The sequence below is a fragment of the Gobio gobio genome (genome assembly GCF_949357685.1).
Source record: "Gobio gobio genome assembly, chromosome: 5".
NCBI lineage: Eukaryota > Metazoa > Chordata > Actinopteri > Cypriniformes > Gobionidae > Gobio > Gobio gobio.
This window is the reverse complement of record NC_137101.1, coordinates 8897686-8915861: the sequence shown is the minus strand read 5'-3', so window position 1 is coordinate 8915861 and position 18176 is coordinate 8897686. Positions and strand designations below refer to the sequence as shown.

At 40.2% G+C, this 18176-nt stretch overlaps 1 protein-coding gene across 1 annotated transcript in view; it reads left to right on the top strand.

Moving 5' to 3' along the window:
* Positions 1–689: 689 nt before the first annotated feature.
* Positions 690–18176, top strand: part of wnt5b (wingless-type MMTV integration site family, member 5b) — a 102393-nt gene continuing 84906 nt past the window's right edge. The window contains exon 1 of the mRNA XM_079817694.1: positions 690–1435. The gene's annotated coding sequence lies outside the window, so the exon portion shown is untranslated. The remainder of the gene's footprint in view (positions 1436–18176) is intronic.

The window sequence follows — 18176 nt, the reverse complement described above, 5'->3', positions numbered from 1 at the left end:
ACATTTAAACACATTTTACCGTTCTCCTAAAGTTATATATCCTAAAACGACTTTTAACACCAAGATTGTAGGTAAACAAAACTATATTATATATTAAATATATTTCCATTTATGTTAGGGCTGTCAAATCAAATAATCAGGATAAATTGCACCTAACATACATTTATTTATATATATATATAATGTGTATAATTCGACTTTTTAATGTATATATTATATTATATTTGTGTGTGTGTGTGTGTGTGTGTGTGTGTGTGTGTGTGTTTACACTGTACATAGTGCACATACACACACACACAAATGTAATATATATATATAAATTAGTTGGCATCTAACATAAAAGTTGATTTATGTGTATGAAAGCACTAATTTATGGATATATGTAAATATATTTATGAAATCTTGTTTAACTGAAAAAAAAAAAGTGACCGGTTATCTACCCACATGTGTTTTATAGAAAGTGAAACATTGTAAAAGAGTATTTGAAAACTCTTGAAAAGTTTTGAACAGGTTTCCAAAGTATACCCAGGCCTGCCACAATAAAGATCATCTCTCTTATAAAAACGAATTACTTCAAGTTTATTGTCTGACTAATAGGAGCAGTGGTTGGGACACTATTCCAAGTGTTCGTCAAATGGCAAGGCGCTGTTGGAGGACTGTGGTTTCTCTCCCTCCCCTGTTTTGAAGCCGGAGAGATGGGGAGGGCAGGCCCAGGAGTAGGCAAAGCGCAAACTAGTCAAAACTCACTCTTTCACCCCCCTGCCTGCGGACTGAAGCAGTCGCTAGAGTTTCTTCGTCGTCTGGCTTTAGCGCTTGGTCTGGGGTTAAGAGCCCGAACAGCCTCTGGAAAGAAAAGAGGGGGAAGTTTAAAAAGGTTTCCGTATTTCCAGGGCAAAAGGAGGATTTAACGCACAACTGAAGTTTTAAGCGCAAAAAGTTGTGAATGCATGAGCTCTGTGAGGTGGACTGAATGACTCCAGACTGCTTTTGTCTGCTAATTTCTGTAATAAGGACGAAAGGGCTTGTGTCGCTCCTGTTGCGCGCCGCACGCGCAGCGCGTTTGTTTGCGCTCTTGTCAAACTATCGAATGTTTAATTGACACCTGTTGCGCGACGTCGTAATGCACTGTAGCGCGGTAAGTGTATCAAAACTTTGAAAAGATTCAATCGACTCATTTTCGCGGAACTTTTTGCAATGGACAGCGCCGTGTTTTGGAGTATGTTCTTCATTTCGTAAGTGAATGAAAAGAGAAAAACGCTGGAAACTCAAGTGCCAAGTTGAAGTGCTCGGAGGTGGAATTGTTTCATATTTTCAGAAGTAACTCCTACTTTGTAAGCGCTTCAAAAGAACATAACGGAGAGCAGAAGACCAAGTTCAGCTGTCAAGACTTTGGGGGAACTTTTGGAGACCTACGCTGAACGGACAGAGCAAACAAGTAAGCTCTATAGTTATACTATCAAACCTAAAAGTTGTACTCTGTATTGTTTAGAAAGGGTGTTTGTTGATGTTGCCTTGAGCGTTTGGTTGTTTCAGAACATGCCTTGAGAAAAGTTTGTGCCGGCCAGCGAAACTTACAGGCTTCCTACCCACTTCATCTCAAGGCTCCTACAAAAATATGTTTTTGCCCAAGGCATGATAGAGAGAGCGGGGTGAGCTGTAGCACCATCAGTTTGAGCCATTAGAAATGAGTTACAGGAGTAAAATCACTGTCACATGCCCACCGCCTTCCTGAGGTGACATTGCGAGGTGTAGGACTCTTTGTGTGTAAATATAACCGCTTTACTGGACACAGTTTTCTGGGGGTGAAAAAGTATCATTTCTCGTCTCCATTATCATGCGGACGGTTATTAAACGACAAAATGCATATGAATCGGCAGGATCTCTTGTTTAACACCCACACAAGCTTTCATCTACATTAAATAAAAAAAGAAAAAAGAAATATTGAGCAGATGGAGGGTTTTAACACTTTCAAATGATTGCACATAATGGGACAGTGTGTAGCTATAGGCCTGCTTTTGACACAGCGGTGAATTCATAACACACACAGTTGTTTTATGTATTTGTTATCCCTTTTTATTAGCTGTTTTACCTGCTAAAAACATGTTTCCTGTTTGTTTGGATAAAAATGGCATAGAAGTGAAATCATTTATTCTGAGCAAGTAAATTACCATGCACATAATGTGCATGTTTTCTATTAGTTACAACCCTGTGCGTGCAACCCTGCTCACTATTTGTACTTTGCATTAATTTACGTAAATTGTAGAGTTATGTACGTAACAGACAAATATGGAAATACTATATAAAGTTGGAGAGACGCAAATAAAAAAACATCTGAGTTACAGGCGTTTAAATGTTTTGCTCTTCTCCCATAACGACTCTTATTTACTTAAGCAATCGTTTACTTTAGCTACATAAATAACACTCATATCCTCTTAATTTTTAATGGCTCAATGTTGGCTTGAATCACTTTTTTTTACAGTTAATTTTAGACTGGGATGTTGAAATAATCTGAATCACTTACCGGTCTTTATAGTCTCAGAATTGAGGTCAAATGTTTGAAATGATTTTATCTGGATCGTTCCGGGATTTCCTTGCGAAAATACTTAATGTAATGTGTTGAAGCTGAAATATGATTGACAGTTGCTGACTTTTGGTGCAGCTTTTGAATAAGCCGTCTGTAGTTTAGATTTCTGGTGTATTTGAAAAGCGCCAGGTACAAATTATGGGGGTTTGAGGTAGCCAGACTCAATCTCGAAGCCAGGGTTTTTAAAGTGTCTATTCTTTTACAACAGCAGTTGTTATGTGTGTATGTTTTCAAACGTTTCAGTAACCCCAGAAATTAGATTACAAATTAGTCACAGCGCGCCAAGTGTGTACGCTCGCGAACGGAAGTCATGTTCGCCTTGAGGAGGTAACCATAGCAACAGTACGAGCTTGGCGTTAATATCAGTACTGGAAAGCGACGAAAACATTATGTATTTACACTTAAATGGATACTTCCCCAAAATTGAAATTCTATCATTTACTCAGAATCAAGTTGGTACAAACCTGAAAGAATTAGCCTACTTACTTCGGCTGAACACAAAAGAAGATATTTTGAAGAATGTCGGTAGCCAAACAGTTCATGGACGCCATTGACTTCCATAGTATTTTTTTTCTCCATACTATGGAAGTCATATACGTTTGGAGCAACTTGAGGGGAGTAAATGATGACAGACTTTATTTTTGGGGGGTGAACTATACCTTTAAGAAATGTTCGTATTTTTTATTGTTTGAAGACTTTCAAGCAAGAACGATCTGTAACTAAAAAATTTTTAACTTCACTTTATTTGCATAAAAAGTGCTTTCACAACAATACTCTTTAAACATTTTAACCCTAAATGATTTTTGTATCCTGAGAGAATTTTAGGGGCTTCCAAACTGTAAAACTATGTGTTGTAAAATAGAAATCAGATCATTTTCCTGAGATATTTTTAAGGGTCAGCAAACATTATGCAAATTGTTCTGTGCTTCTGTTTTGTTTTATTGTTATGGATATTTCTTGTGTGTGTTGCCCTCTCCACAGTATTTGAATGTCTGTGTGTTTGTGTAATGTAAAGCTACCTTTTCAGTGCCTCTGAAACGATAAGAAGATTCTTGTCTGCACAGCCAAAATAGTTTCTAACCGCAAAAATATAAACAGGTGTCGTTTAACCAAACACGTGAAGATTTAGATGTACTCTGAGGCTCGCTTTTATCAGCTCGAGCTGAAGAACAGACAGTGGGAAGCAATATCTCCTGTTGTGTGTATAAACGCTGGCTGCGGGTTTCATTCCCCTATATGTCGGCCGTATAATTCATGTATTTGTGTTTTACCTTTTCTCCCTGCCGGAGACTGTATTTGTGCAGGTTTTGCAGGCCTTGTGTTAAACGTATTGGCCAGATGTGCAGTATGCAAGTCCTTATCGATATATACTTAAAAACGTACACACCCAATGCTTTTTTCCTCTAGCCAAGCACTCTTTGAGGTTAAGAGGGTCCATGGAGTACTTTAATTTGCCGTTTCGTGACAGGCATTCCTTTTAAGATCATAATGCTCCCTCCTTTCGAGCAGGACGGTCCGGGTAAGAGCAGGCGGGCATCTGTGTTGTATTTGATTATTCCCATTTGTTCTGCAGCGATGTGGTGATTTGAATCAGCATGAATCTGAAAATGTGTTAGCCACGGTGTGGTAAATATCTAGAGGATGTGTATGGAAGTGCGTCTGTTGAGGTTTTCCTTTTGTCAATTAGTTTTAAAAGAGTTTGCGGCCGCTTTCTTTGATCACGCAGCCTAAAGCCTCGTTTTTGAAGGGAAAGGGGTCGGATATCTGATCGAGAGCTTGCTGTTTAGCTTTCAGATGTTTTTAGCCTCGTTCCTACCTCGACCCAGGGTTTTCCCCTTTTCTCTTTTCTATGTGTCTATCGGTTTTTCTGTGGTATTTGGAATGTGACGGGGCTGGGTTGATTAAAACATTGATTCATTTAATGAAATGTTTGAGTTCTGGGGTGGAATGAGAAGCTGCAGACACCAGTCGTGTTTCTGTGGCCAAAGCTCTGGGAAACCTCTCAAAAGCTGATTCAGAGAGATAAAACCGTCAACAGCCCACCTGCACAAGCCAACCTGCCTCTCTTGCCTGAGCACGCGCTTCACACACACACACACACACACACACACACACACACACACACACACACACACACACACACACACACACACACACACATCCCCCATCATCCGCAGCACACACACACTTTGGCTCTCTGTCTGTTTTTCTCTTTCTCCTATCACTTACTGTTCTTTCTCTCACTCTCAGGAAAATGCATACACACAAACCTTCACGTAATCTAACATCTACCCTCTCAAAAAAACCGATTGCGTCCTTTTACACTTTCCTTGAAACACACCAGGATCAATTCTGTAGGAATCAAACGCGATCTGAGGTTGTTCCTGATCACCATGAACCAGATGTCTCTCAAAAGTGTGACAATGCTCCCCACCAGGCCCTGCGGTCCATTGAGAGGTCAGGCCTCTTTCTTTTAAGCGCAAATATTACCAGCCCCTGCTCACAAGCGCTTGTGCTGGCCTCTGACTCTGTCATGTAAGCTTTTCTGAGAGCGATTTGGGGACTGATAAAAGTGTAGAAGGGCCTATAATGTCTGGCCCGAGCCTGGTGTGTCTAGCGTTGATGTGTGCATGTGACCCTTTTATCCACATGCTAAGAAAAAGATGGTGTGGTATTCGGAAATGTGTGATCCCTGAGATCAAACGCAGTGGCTGAGTTGGTCTTTTTTGGATAAAAATGGTTTAAAGCCTATTGCAGATGGATGCAATCAGCCCGAAATAATTTAATGTTTATTAATACATTTGCATATATAAATACAAAAAAAAAAAAGAAGTCACTGTTTGGATTTAAACAAAGTGCTTGACTCTTGCATTGCCAATATAATTGAATTAACATCACAATGTGTATTTCCATCAAGAGGTGCATTCATTTTTGGTCCGGATCTTGACAATGCAAGAGCCCAGCACTCTGTAAAGTCTCCTCCAGCACATCCCAAAGACTGTCAATGAATTTAAGGTCTGGACTATTCATGTGTGAAATGATTCTTCATGCTCCATCCCAACCATTCCTTCACAGTTTGGGCTAATGAATCTTGACATTGTCATCCTGGAATATGGTCATGATGTGTCTTCCTACATGGTTGTTTAAGAAATGAAAAGCAACACTCCATCAATTAGTGTTAGAAGTACTGTTGCCAAACATATAACATGCTAGAAACATAATCACTGCAACAATGATCCAATCATTGAGTCTTAATTTGCCTTAATTTGCCTTTTTGTGTTTGCATATTATTATTAATGGCTGACTGATATGAGTTTTAGGCTGATGACAGAAATAATGCTGATGTTTAATATAGGCTATTTAAATTAATTTAAATTGAATTGGCTACATTATAGGTATTTAAATTGAATAAATTATTTAAATTATTCAGATTAATAATTCATTATTTATTATTATTATTATTATTTAGTGTGTGTGTGTGTGTGTGTGTGTGTGTGTGTGCGCGTGTGTGTGTATGTGTATGTATGTATATATATGTATATATATAATATGCAAGTTTATTTTTTACATGTATATATTTTCATATTATACAATTCGTCATTTTTTTTTTTTTACTTTTCTGGGCGAATTTTGACGGGAAATCTGTGGAATTAATTTAAAAATTGTAAAATGTGTTGAATGGAGAAGATTCTCATCTCATGGATAGCTAAAATCATAAATTAGCCAAAATATTTAATAAACAACTACACAAGGAGTGTGTAAAATGCCAATTCTGCAAAGTTCACGCAGAGTCCTCACGGGCCTGACTATAGGTCAGACGTCATGTGAATATGAGGTTATGGGATCATCGTTTTCCCGCTATAATGCAACGTAAACTAAAATCATGACTTGCTGAGCAACTATTTAACAGCTCTGCATTGCACTGCACTTATTTTTTCGCCAGAGATTAGGGGCTTCTGGCTGGAGATGTTTTCTAGCTTGTAATCATGTCAGAGGCCGTGTTATTTGTTCAGATGCTCTCAAGAAGCTCCAACACCAGGTGTGCACTCTTTAAAACATGCCACTATTTCAACACCGCCTTGAGAACAGCAGGCCACGCTCATTGATTAGAGACATCCAGACTATGAAATGCTCACATTTGGCCTCCTGCCTTTCTCCCGTTGAAGGGCACAGCGTATCGACATCATGTCTGAGTGAGGACGGGCTTGTCTGTCTGTGTGTTTACCTTCATCACCTGTACCGTGTATTTTGACGTGCGTCAGCATCTATCGCTCACACACACACATGCATATTGACGTACTGTCCAGACACAGAGACAATGATTCGCAGAAGTGCTCTGCGCACCTCAAACACATCATGAGTAATGCTGAAATTACAGTGCCACGTTTGTTGGTGCAGACTTAGCATGACGTCCATCAAGTGCAAAAGAAGCTGTCGTAAGCAGTGTCACCTTACGCATGTTTATAGCTAGCTACCTGAATAATAACACTTGGTTTAATGTCACAGACATTTGAAGGAAACTCTATCGCCCCCTTGAGTCCACTTCAATGCAACGTTAAGTATGTACAACAAGACTGCACGCTTGCATTCATGCTTGTTTGCTAGTGTAGAGTATCTATATGGCCTTTTACTTTCTTATTATGCATAGTGAAATCTTGCAATTTTACAGTGGCTGTGGATGTTACCGGTAGAATAATTCACACATGATGTTTCTCCCCACCAGGATGTATTGTCAGTGCACCATGGCATCGACCCAGTGTAAACACAGCTGTATGTGACACTTCTGGCCAGCTGTTAATTTGTGAGTGCGTGTGTTCACCTCTGGGTGTTACGAGAAGATTCCCCGTCGGCAGAATTCAGGGATATTCCCTCACATTAATCAGCTATGCAAAAGATTGTGCTTATGTCTAAGATTTAGAGAGGTTTTCAGGGGAGAGAATAGATTTTGCAGATATAGACTGCTGTTCCGTGCATGCGTGTTTGCGTGTGAGTGTTTTTAGCCACTTTAAGGCCTGCGGATTCCTGCTCAAGATTCAGTGTTGTAATAGATAAAAGCCGTGCATGTGAATCTCTCCCCCTCGCTGTTAAATAATGATGTGCAAAATTGGTTGTCTTGATGGTGAGTCTTTGAGTGTGGCCTGGGCAGCAGGAAGGGTTTGAAGCGCAGCGGGGTTTCTAGAAGTTGTTGAAGGGTGCAAGAATGGATGATGTGCCTCTTTCTCCTGGTTTTATGCCCTAATTGAGCTTTGCTTTGGCAGTCTGGCTCCACGGTGTTTACAGACTCCTCTGAAATCTGGATATTCGCAAACTACGTGTTTGCATGTTTGTGTGTGTTTGTGTATTCACATGTACATATTTACAAGAGATGTGCACCAGAGTGCTTTTTTTTGTTTTGTTTTGGATAATATATTTCGTTTCCCTTTCCAGTGCAAGTATCCAAACATACTTAAATCAAGAAGTAATTACTTCAGATGCTAAATTGCATAAGATATTAAGTCTTGTTTTCTGAGGAATGTATCTGAATTGAGGTTAATGCTTAAAAAGTTCGGAAATTACTTTTTGCAGTGTAGCAACTATAATGGGTCCTCATTTAGAATTTAGCAGATTTTTTCCCTCTCTTTTTTTGTGGTATTTTGGATGGTACCCTGTTAAAGAGGACCTATTATGCTTTTTTACATGTTCAACTTTCTTTAGTGTGTAATGTTGCTGTTTGATAAGGTGTCCTGGTTTTTGGTGTTCTGTCCCCGACTGGAGCTGTCCCCGGAAATGTCCTCGTTTTACAGCTTGTTCAAAACAACCCACAAATACATTAAAAGCCTGACCAACATACAGCAGCCTGCTGGTTATAAGAGCAATCGTGATTATTTCGGCAACAGATGACGCGCCGCTACTTCATGTATAACTTAACCTGGACGAGAGCAGAGCACCATTGTCATCAAATATCACAATAACCGTTATTAGTGTGTTGAAACTCAAGGTTACGCACTGTAAACCCTAACACTCAAAATAATTAATTTGTTTGAGTAGAGCCAACTCAAATTAAACAAATTACTTCAATCGAATTAACTTTTATGAGTATTCTTTTGAGTTCACAAAACATTTTAAGTCATCTGAATTGGTTAATTGTTTTAAATTTTATGAACTTGTTTCTTTTAATTTCGACAAACTTAAATTTAACTGAAACTGGGCTGGGGTTTCTATTTCCCAGCATGCTTTGCCATGACACTCAAAAGGAAGAATAAATGCTAAAATTACGTGTTTTTTGTGCAAGATTAATGTTAAGGTGGAGATTTAGTAGTGTTATGTAAGTTTAGAAGAGTTTCTGTTATGCTAATGCTATCAAAAGCATTGTGTAACAATTAGCAAGGTAGAATTTATTGAACTAGCTAGTTAAAGCTAGTCAAGTTTCCTCTTCTAAAATATTTAAGTTGATAATTTTAAATTCAATGTATGCTTTTAAATGCTTACTCAAATATGTCAAGTTAAGAGCAATTCAAATGTATAAGTACAGAATACAAATCTGCAAGTTCTGCTAACTTATACTTCACATTTTTTAACTTAAAAAAATTATGTAACCGAGTTCATCAATATTTTTGAGTTTTGCCAACTTATTCTTATTCTGGTTTAAAGTGTGGTAGGGGGCAGAAGAGACAGAAACTAAACAGAGCATTACTGACCAAACCTGCCACACGAGTCCTGGAAACTGAAGCCGTCTCGATTGCCCCCTTGTGACTGGAAGCAGTATAGGTCATAAAGCCCGCCCACCTCCATGAAATTTAACGGGACATAGACAAACTAAACAATTAAATTACACTTCAAATACATTTTTTCCACAGGTAGTTTCTGTCATTTTAGCCAGTGTTCGTTCTTCAAATAAGTTTGGTTTTAGTTAGTTATTTGACGCTATATAAACGAAGGTGTGACGTCATGATTGACAGCTGAGATTGACAGCTTCTCTGAGCGAAGTCGTCACTGAGGCACTAACGGACATTTTTTGGGAACTTCAGGAGGAGATTGGAGTTTTAACTTTAATCTCTACATTTCCATAACAGTTTATTTCCCAAAAAGTTGTTGATTAGGCGGGAGTGTGGGCGGGACCTTGATATCGCGGCTCAACTTCGCACTCACTACTGCGTAGACTCGAGACCCAATATGTCAGCGCCATATTTGAACACTGGCGGCTTCACTAACGTCAACGGAAGAAAGTGAAGGCACGTCATCCATCTTTTTTTAACAGTCTATGTTACTGACAGACTGGAAAGAGAGGTGCTGCAACAATGTGAAATATTTGTTTTTTTGAACAGTCAAACATGAAAACCAATTCTAGTAAACCCTAAAAACAAAATCAAGACTTTGCAACAGGTTATAATACAGGACTGGGCAACTCTAGCCCTCGAGCTCCAACTCTGATTAAACTCACCTGCCTGCAGCTTTTTGGTAATACTGAAGACCTTGATGAGCTTGTTCAGGTGTGTTTGTTTTGCGGTTGAAGTGGATCTTGAGGGCCGGACTTGCCCAGTTGCCTGGCATAATAGGTCCTCTTTAAACATGACTAGACAGATCACAACAGAATGGAGCATGGTTATAATGGTTTAATAACAATTATTAATTTTTTTTATATATATATATTTAACCAATTTCGAGACATGCTGTCTTTTTTTTTTATGTAATGCTTATACTTCAAGAAACTGGAAAAATTGTGCAATACAATGCAATGGCTAAAGATGTGACTCTTTTGATGCTCCCCTGGTGCTGTACTGGTTAAGCTAGTTAGGAAACTGGTAATGATACCAGTATGCTGGAGACCAGCATCGGCAACATGCTGGTCTTCTAAGCATGGTATGATCGGTCTGTCTACCTGTCTATACTAGTCTTGCGTTCAGCACGCTAGCTCACAAACGGAAAGATTTCCATTCATGTATTGCCACGAGATCTGTAATGCACAGTTTGCATTGGCAGAGTTTCAACGAGCTTTATCTCATTAATGCATTGTGTAAGTCACTCTTTTTACACTTAACCCATTCTTTTCGTGTGATTTGGGGAAACTAGTGTTGCACATACCTGATCACATTCTGCCTGTAGTGTTTATTGTAGATCTAAACCAAGTCCTTCTCCTCGCACTATGACTTGGGGCTGCGTTTCATCATAACCGAATGTTTCTGTGAATTCTGTTGGAGAGATTCAGGTCTATATGCATTCATGAATGTTGCTGTGGAGCAAATGAGTATTATTATGCATTATGCATTTGTCTTTTTTTCCTGTAGTGTGTTGCAATCGGAGGGTCTGACAGGGGCAGCACTAAAGAGCTGCTAGGGGATTTAGGTGAGAGCGGGCGGTTCTGCTCTGCACATTTGAACACATTGAGTGAGGAATAGGGTTTAAGGAGTGAGCTAAGGAGATTGCGAGGGCACTAGCAGAGCGCCGGTAATAGACTGGTATAATAGCTGTGTAAATCCTGCTTGAGCCTACACACACACACACTCTCTCTCACATATGGCCACGCTTTCTCTAAAACACTCTCATTTTCTCCTCTCACATGTTTTCTTGTTCTCGCACCAATTGAAACACAATTTCCCCACAGTTTAGCTTCGCACACATACACTCGCTAGACGAGAGACTGACCTCGCTGCCCCGGCCCTCACAGCAGCCTTAATTGGTGTCATTAAGAGCTCTGAAAGCCGGGAGATAATTGGCCGGGCCCACTTGAGCAAACAGGACTTCAATGGAGTCATTTAACAGCGTGATAGGGTGAGGGTCTGGGGAGTCCTGGGAAGAGGGCTGACAGCGAGAGAGGGGGAAATGGGGTGTTTGGGTTAAAAAAGGGTTTCTCTTAAACAAGATTTCTGGGGGCAAATGGTGGGAGTTCACTTAATCTAGCGCTCTGACCCAGTAACACTGAAACACAATGTGCTGTTATTGTTCCAAATTCGCCCGCTCTGAGATGTGTCTCTAGTTCATTTTAAACATTCTGAGGCATTACAGATGTTAAGATTAGTGCACCGTTTTCTGGTTAGTGGTGTTTACCAAAGCACTCGTCACTACTGCTGTTGTTGTTCATACTCGGCGTTTGTGCCACAGATGTGAATGCCTCGAAACTTGCAGCTTTGTTTAAGTGAGGTGTGCTACTTTGAATTTAAGTCATCGAATTTGCATTTTTCACCTGGTTTGGGCCAGTGTTATTTTAGTGTTATAATTACTATAGGCGAATATCTTACTATTTATCTTACGGGTTAAAGTTTTAGTCATTTTTATTGTAGTTTTAGTCCTTTTAGTACTCAAACCTAATTTATTTCACCATAAATGGCTTTTAGTGTTATAGTTTTAGTTAACGATAGAAACTCTGATTTGGACAACTGTGAAGCATTTAGTGGTGGTTTTAAAGCCTAAAATTGTAGGGGTATTTTTACTTTATTTCCAGTCATTTAAATGTGATGTAAATGCGAACTCTGTTCCTCATTGTTGCTATTCCAAGTGTAAATAAAGGGTGAATGAAATGGGTGTCTCAGACTAAACATGCAATAGAACTTGTGGTTTTGTTTGCTAAAATTCACAACCAGACCCTGAATGGCCTTTGTAAAGTGAAAGGAGGCCTGCATGAGCCTGTGTCCTTGGTTCTGTGGAGTCGTGGTGGGCTCTGTGGGGGCATCAGGATGTTTGGAGGGATTCGAAACAGCGGCAGGTCTTTTGTTGAATCCGTTGAGGTTTCCCACTCCACTGCCACAACATTATGGCTTTTATTAGAATCCCCTCGCATGTTCACAGCCAGATTCACACACTTGGGAAGTTCAGGTTTTGTGAGGAAAAAAAACAAAAACCCAAATGCGCCATCTGTCAACGTCCCTTTTAGTCTATAACGTGCCAATGTGTTGTTTTCCTTCGTCTCATCTCTTCTTCAAAGCATCGTTCTTTTTTGTTCCTGTTTAAAAATGTCACTTTTTTTCATGTTATTTTCTGCCTTCTAACAACATCCCTAATAATGCTCTTTCTAAAGCCTAAAACCTTTTGCCTTAGGTGCATTTCACGACTGATTTCACCTCACTGTGAGCTAGATTACAGAAACACGTTCAAATGGACAAACTGAATCTGGGGTACCGTTAATCAAATGAGCATTTTGCCATTTTGAATCATCACTTTCTCTCAGCTCTTACCACCTCTCCTCTACCACCAATCCCACTCTTTTGGTCAGATGATGAAAAGATGGATTCTAACCCTGCCATTAATGAGGATTAGCGGGGCAGGGAATGTTTGTCAGAGAGCCAAGCAGATCAAAGATGCTGCTCAGCGGACCGTGAACTCCTCCAAACCCGTGATACCAAGAGTATGTGGTCGTTTACACGGGCAAAACAAACAACCAAGCAGCAACACCCCTGGACAAAGCGCCGGGTGTCGTAGCTCGTCTCCAACGCTAGCGAGGCACATCTTTACCGTCTGACCCCAAATGACACAGCGGGGGCCCGCTCTGTGTGTCCCGGGCCGGACGGCTGTGTTGATCTATTGTAAATCACGCCTCTTTCAGCCGGCCAACCCAAACACGGCCCCGGTGAATGGGACTCGTTGGACTGCTGGTGTGGTCCTCCGTTTATTTGCCTCCACATCCACGGAGGCTCTTTTAAAGAGCCATTTAGAGCGTGCAGAGGCCTCGAGACGACATTTAAAGCAGACATGGCGGAAGAGACGCTGGACAGGAGGCTCAACAGGTGCTGCGTTGTGAATCTGTGTGTGTATCCGAGCATGTTGGCCTGAATGTTAACTGAGAGTTAAGGCTCCCTCGGTGGTGTTCTGCATTCCAGCAGTGTCATTGTTATTACATGGCAAACGTACAGATGTTTAGATAGATGACTGTAAGTCAGGAGGAATAATTATTATTAATGGCTGACCGATATGAGTTTCGGCTGATGACAGATATATAATGCTTTATAAGATATTTAATATAGGCTATTGTATTTAAATTGAATAAAATATTTAAATTATTCAGATTAATAATATATTATTTATTATTATTTAGTATATATATATATATATAAATAGCTATTATTTATATGTTTTTGGGATTTCAGAATACAGTAAAAACAGTAATATTGTGAAATGTTATTACAATTTAAAATAACTCTTTTCTGTTTACATATATTTTGTCTTGAGTGTCACATGATCCTTTATAAATCATTCTGATATGCTGTTTTGCTGCTTAGGTAACATTTATTATTTTCAATGTTGAAAACAGTTGTGCTGCTTAATATTTTTGGAAACCGTGATACATTTTAGTTTTTTTTTTAGGATTCTTTGATGAATAGAAATTTCACATTTATTTTAAATGTAACTTTAAAAAAAAGTGTCACTTTTGACGAATTTAATGCAATCTGGCTGAATAAAAGGAGAGAAAAAATGCACTGACCCCAAAGTTTTGAGCTGCAATGTGTGTATGCAGCATTATTTAATAACAGAAAAGTTTCATTATTCATTGTCAAGGCTGTCAGTAAGGCACAGTTATCGACCAATAATCAAATAATCTCAAAATGACAGAACATAACTGATGATTTGGAGTGGACAGTCAAAAGTCAAGAGTTCCACTTGTGATGGATTCAGACAGTGATGGGACAGTGGGAGAAATGCACAGATTGGAAGATGGTCCAGAAAGACGGATGGTTTGCAGTTTTGAAAGACAGTTGGTGTAGGCAGACAGCCGGGCACACAGATAGACGGGCAGAGCCGTGTGTGAGGGGTGAAGCCTGTGGGAGCTCAGACAGTGTAAGTGCCCTGCAGGCCTTTCTGCCAGCGTGACGGCTTTCGGCTGCAGCTCGATGCCCTGAGGTCCTCTTGTTCAGCTGTGAGATGGAGCAGCATGTGTGTGTGTGTGTGTGTGTGTGTGTATGTGTGTTAGAGAGAGAGACAGTTGTGTGCATGCCAGTTATAGCCTGCTGTTTGTCAGAACCGTGATTGCAGTGAATATTTGTGTGTGAGAGAGGGAGAGAAAGTTGAAGTTTGTGTGTGTTAATGCATTTGTCGTTGTTTATGTGACATTGCAGTTTGTGTCTGCACGTGTGTGTTTGTGAAACTGCAACTTTTCACTGTTCAAGAGTGAAAAGACGAGTGAATGATGGCGTTAGAGGGAAGGATAGAGAGGAAGATGGACACAAGTCATATCTGGTGGGAAATATCGCCCCTCTATGGCAGCTTAGTGTCACTGCGCCCCCGCCTGTGGGAAAATGGACAGAGAATTGATTTCTAAAAGCTGGAATGCATGTGAAACAGCACTGAGTGAACGTGTGTAACACAACTCGCTCCTTTTTTCTGCCTCTTTGCTCGAGCCAAGATGTCAGACAAAAGATGAAATTATTAAGATGATGAAAAGCGGTATTGATCTGAGGGTTTTTCCTCTTTGTCACCTTGTCCCATAGATCTTTGCACAAGATCACTCTCTGTATCATTGTTTACATGAAGGATGGAGGGACGATGGAAATGAGTGGAGGAAGTGTAAGCTCTTTTATTGATCCCAGCGTGAAGGGCTTTAACACCCAGAGAGGCGTCTGCCGCCGCACGGCTCATGACTTGAAAGCAAAAGCCCAAAAGATTTATCATTTCTACACATTCTATGTGTTAACTCATTCCACCTTAAATACAAGCTAATGTAGAAATGTGTTGCTGGTGCCTGAAAAAAATAATTAAATAGATGTTTTGTTTTGATGGAGTCCAAAACACATTAAGGCTATAGGGTTTATGCGGTGTCTATGAATATTTTAGATATTTTCTCTTCCAGGGTTTATAGATTAAACTTGGATTTCACTGTGCCGCTATCTGAAAAAAGCATCCTAAACCAGCCTAAAGTGGTTACACATGGTCTCACAGACTGGTGGGTCTCCCTATGGTCTCCCATGCTGGTTTGACAAGTCTGTCTTGCTGGTTTTATAGGGGGGTTTGTGCACTTGTAAGCTCATCAGACTGGGAAACCAGCTGACCGACCATCTTAAATCCAACATGACCAGACTGGGAAACTGGCTAGACCAGCCTAAACCATACAAGACCACCAAACCTTCGGCTGGTTTCAGCTGTTTTTCAGCAAAGCTAGCTAGCAGTTCCTTTGCTTTGCATCTGGTTTTGTTCTAGTTTCCCCCGCATAGAATTTGTGTTCTCCTTCAACTATCACCATCATCTCTTCCACTCTTTCCATCACCCCCTTCTGCATCATGAGGATAGAGATGCTGCTGCCGGAGCATTTCACGCACACCCTACATCAAGGTGATAACTCACTGTCAAGGGAATTGATTTTGGTATCTCACAGGACGGCGGGCCTTGAATTGTTTCTGATTGTCGTTACTGTCAAGACAGATACCTTGAGCAAGATTAATTCCTTTGTCGTCGTCTTTTCTGTCTTCAGACTTTATAAAATGATCTCATGCTGGCAGATGTTCTGGTACGAAGACAATGGCTTGTGCTTGAGAGTCGTTCCTGCGGCTGCAGACAGAGGGCGCTCTCTCCTTTAGAGAAAACATAGGGGAAGATTTGGGGACGACGGATACAGAGGCAAAGATCTGCCTGCAAAGGAAACAGAGGGAATGGCAATGCAGTTGACAGAGTTATCATGAAATCTTTTCAGATTGTGAGTTGGAGCGAGACTCGAGAGAAAGCAAGACATGAATACACTATTATAAAGGAAAGGCAGGAATTGAGGGAGACATTAAGGTCAGTTGAAACACTCTCAGAAAAAGGTAAAAATTGTACCTTTAGGGGTACAACAGCTTGTCACCGGGGCAGGTAACTTAAAATGACATATTTGTACCTTTTTTACACCTAAAAGGTTCATAGTAGTACCTTAAAGTACATATTGCTACTCCAAGGTACAAATGTGCACCTTTTAAGGGTGAAAAAGGAACAAAGATGTAATTTTAAGTGTACTGCCCCGGTGACAAGCTGTACCCCCTAAAGGTACAATTTTTACAATTTTTTTCTGAGAGTGTATTCAGTACAGCAGATCTCTTGGTTTTTGTTATATTGCTTAAGTATATAAGAAATGACATAAAATGGAAATCTGTTAATCAGCCAAGCAGGCATGGTTTTCCCCCAATGCCTATATATCGGTGTCTCTCTCTCGAGCGGCTCTTCCTTTCATCCTCACTTTCATTGCTGTGATTTATAGCGTGTTTGAGAGGCAGGTTGTGTCTGTGGCGCGAGCTGGATCATGCACGGAAAGCTCAGGCAGCATGTGTGCATGCATGGGGATTTTTTCAGTTTAGTTAATAGTACATATCATATCTGGATTTCACACCAGCGCTCCCCAGGGATCCGGCTACACTCGCTGCAATTAGACTGACAGTGCAGGCAGGCAGGGCTCCCAGCAGAGCCTCTGAGGGCCACTAATCAGCCCTGAGAGCACACTGCGGGTGGAGGGGGTCAGACCTGAAGAAGGACAGATAGAGTGTTCGCTTTACACCAACTCTGTCCTGACAGAGGATGAAGATAACTTGAGGCAGAGAATCCAAAGTTGGCTTTAGAATGGGGCATTCTGCTGTATTGCAGTATAATTGACTTATATATATATATAATATATAGTATAAACACTATATAGTCCTAGGCATTATGTACATACAGGCCTGGCTGTCATACAAAGAAATTATGAACACATGCAAAAAATATTAATAACTGATAATGTTGTATGCTTTTTCCTCTGAGCCTTTTGTTTTTCAATGAATTGCAAAGTAAAATAAAACCTTTAGTTTTCTTGTAATTTGCCGTTTTTTTGGCCAAATAATTTTGTAACATAAATACCTCAACCAAGTTTAGCAGTTTAGTGTTTTGTCCTTCCCTTAAATTCAAAATGTTTAAAAATATAGTATGTAGTGTGCACAATGTGGACAATTCTTGGCATTGTGAATGTAAACAGATATTGGTCTGTGGTCTCTTTTTTGTCATATAGTAATTTAATCTAATATTTAAACTAGTATTTAATATCATTTTGGTAAACAGCATAATGTCAGACAGTCATTATCACAAAATAAATGGGTAAAACTTAATATTTTCCCTTACATAGATGTTCACTCCTATGAAGTGATTCAGAAAATGAAGACAGAAATGTAATGCAGGAGGACAAAATTCAAACCGATAGCTCTGGGAATTCAAATTACGTAAGTGGCCATCGAAGGGGATTTCCGCCAAGCTCGGGAACGGCCAAAGAGGATTCAAAGCATCTCAGAAACATTGGAGAGAGAATCCAGGGATGAAAGATTTAAAAGGATTTGGGAAATATTAGGTCTCTTCATTTTTTTTTTTTTTGCAATGATTATTTGGTAGAGCAGTTATGTTCACCATGGGGATTTGGGGGACCAATATGCATCATACATGTTTCTGTGAAAAGCATGTATAATGCATGAGTGCTGATGCTGATGAACTCCTGTAGTGCTAAAGACGCTGTTTGCGGTCTCTCTCTCTCTCTCTCTCTCTCTCTCTCTCTCTCTCTCTCTCGCTCTCGCTCTCGCTCTCGCTCTCCCTCTCCCATGCACTTGTAGCTGGGCATTTGAGAGGCAGTCAGAAAAACGCAACACTTCAGCATTTCCTGTGTCCGTCATGGCCCATGTCTGTCCTTCAGTACCATGCGGCTCAA